The sequence below is a fragment of the Cynara cardunculus genome, assembly GCF_001531365.2.
Source record: "Cynara cardunculus var. scolymus isolate 2C chromosome LG 5, CcrdV1, whole genome shotgun sequence".
Taxonomy (NCBI): Eukaryota; Viridiplantae; Streptophyta; class Magnoliopsida; order Asterales; family Asteraceae; genus Cynara; species Cynara cardunculus.
Window position 1 is genome coordinate 2,522,299 of NC_037532.1, and position 2,606 is coordinate 2,524,904.

The following is a 2,606-nucleotide window of genomic DNA, read 5'->3' on the forward strand; positions in this document are numbered from 1 at the left end:
TTATTATTAATTAATAAGGTATTAATATTCTTTTAATAACTATATAAATTAATTAAATTCACATTATTATTAATTAATTAAGTACTAAGAGTACATGCTCTTCTAAATTTTTTTCGCAGGTAATATTGCTTGTGAAAAATGCTTCAAAAATGCGAATTTAAAATTTTAAACCCGGTTTTGATGACCACTYTAGAGTTAAATTCAGACGTGAATTTTTCCAGAGTTATGTTGTAAGTCTGGGGGCCGTAAGTGAAAATTATGTTTTAGGCAGGAAAAATCAACAACCGTCGCACAGAAACGTGACACGTGTCCCCAAAGTTACTTATTTATTAGTATTATAGATATATATAGGTGGAGGTTTAAATGAGAACACCTCCATTTTAAGAGAATGGGAAAACACTCTTATCACATGTGATAATACGTGTGAGGGGATCCTGTGATGTGCAGACGACGTGTTCTACGACTTATGTCGCGCCAAAAATTGTCTGTGTTTATGATTTAGCATCACATCTGGTGGTCTTGATGAATTATAGTATCATATCAACATCATCATTATCACATGTGATAATACTTGTGAGGGGGCTTAGTGGTGTAAGGGCGACTTGGCCAACAACCAAGATCGCATCGAAAATAGCTCGCATCTCTCATTTAGTATCATAATGTATCATATGTGATTGAATAATAGTATCATATGTGATTGTCTATAGTAAAATGATGTTCTCGCATTCTCGTAAAATGAAGGTGTTCTCGTTTGAACCATTCCCTCTATATTATATATATATATATATATATATATATATATCTTTTGTTTTTTAAACTGTAATTTGAATTGGAAAAAGTTAACCGATAAATATCGACGGATCTATGATTTATTTACATAACATCTTAATTTACAAACGAAATGATTTGAGTTTTTCAAAATCAATATCCAAACTTTATTTTGCGATCAACCAATGAAGTCCTTCCCTCTTTCACATAATGAATTTTAATTCAATATACATTAAGATTCAACTGAAAGTGTCTGTATAACTCATTTAGGGGCTGTTTATCAAATACTTACTCGGATAAATAATTGTCAACTCACATTAACTTGTCAGATGAATATGACAAGTACTAAGAATTTTACCTAGTAAGAGTAAGACAATGTTTGAAAGTCTCACCCAATAAGTGTGGGCAACGACCCTTACCATGATTAGCGTTTACCGGGTAAATTGTTGAATACGATGCTGTTTTTGTTGACTAAAATCTCACCCGATAAAAGCAAATGATAGTGTTGGAATTCACCGGTAAGCACTTACCGTAAACGATCCTTAGACTAATATGTATGATTTGAGTCGATTAAACCCAAAATTCCACGTGTCAAGCTGAGGGATGGAGAAGTTGAATTTGGATTTCTTTTATGTTGTGGGGTTGGGGGGAAACAACTCAAAAGTGGTTGGGCAACATGCAAAGAATTTGGCGTTATATTGTGATGCATTTTTTATGATATCCAAAGTCCAACACCATTTATTTCCTTTTTATCTTCCCATTTTGGTACATTAAATCCAAGTATTTTTATATTATATTATTACAAATTTGTTATATATATATATAGGGTTGGGTTCATGTGAGATTAAGGGTTTTTCGTAAGACTCTTAAGACTAATTTATGTTCATTGATCAACTTTATAAGTTAATGATCTAAGGGTCCAAAGTTGCACGGTGACAATTTTGTGATTATTGAGAAGTCTCGTGGCAATTTTGTAATTATGAATGTACAGGTTGTAGATATAATTTCAGGATTGAGAATTGATCTTACAGGTCTAAAAAATTATTGGTTTCACATGATCTCAAGTCTCTATCTCTCTCTGTCTCTCTCTCTCTCTCTCTCTCTATATATATATATACACACATATTAATTTAATTATATCATACATTATTGTATTTAGAGTAAACTACAAATTTGGTCCCCATGGTTTGTCAAAAATAATATCTTTCGTCTTTACAATTTCGAAATTACAAGATGACCATCATTATTTGTACAAACGTCCATAGTTGGTCTCTCCCTCTAATGGCATTAAAAAATTTCGTTAAATGAGGAGTATTTTCGTCGTTTTATCGATTTTTTGTCTTTTAACCAATCAAAATTGATTTCGTAATTTGGTTCATCTAGTTTTTAATTGGGTAAACGACAAAAAAAAAATCGATAAAAAAACAAAGATACACCTCATTTAATGAAATTCTTTAGCGGTCGTTAGAGGAAATGACCGAATATAGACGTTTTTACAAATCATGATGGTCATCTTGTAATTTCGAAACTGTAGGGATGAAAAATGGTACTTTTAACAAACCACAAGGACCAAATTTATAGTTTACTCTTGTATTTATTATCGTCTTCATTGTTACTACTTCAATAAATATTACTGGTGTTCGTGAACGTGTTTTCTGATCTCTACTTTATGATGCTAGAAGTGATCCTAAAAATCAATAATGTTTCGAGAGCAAAAATCTTGATATCGTATTCGTCTTACAGGAAAAAAAAAGTATTTCGAGATAAGAACATGGGGAAGGACCATTTAAAGATAAATACGTTAACCGTTTTTAAATGAATTTTATTATAAAGTATAC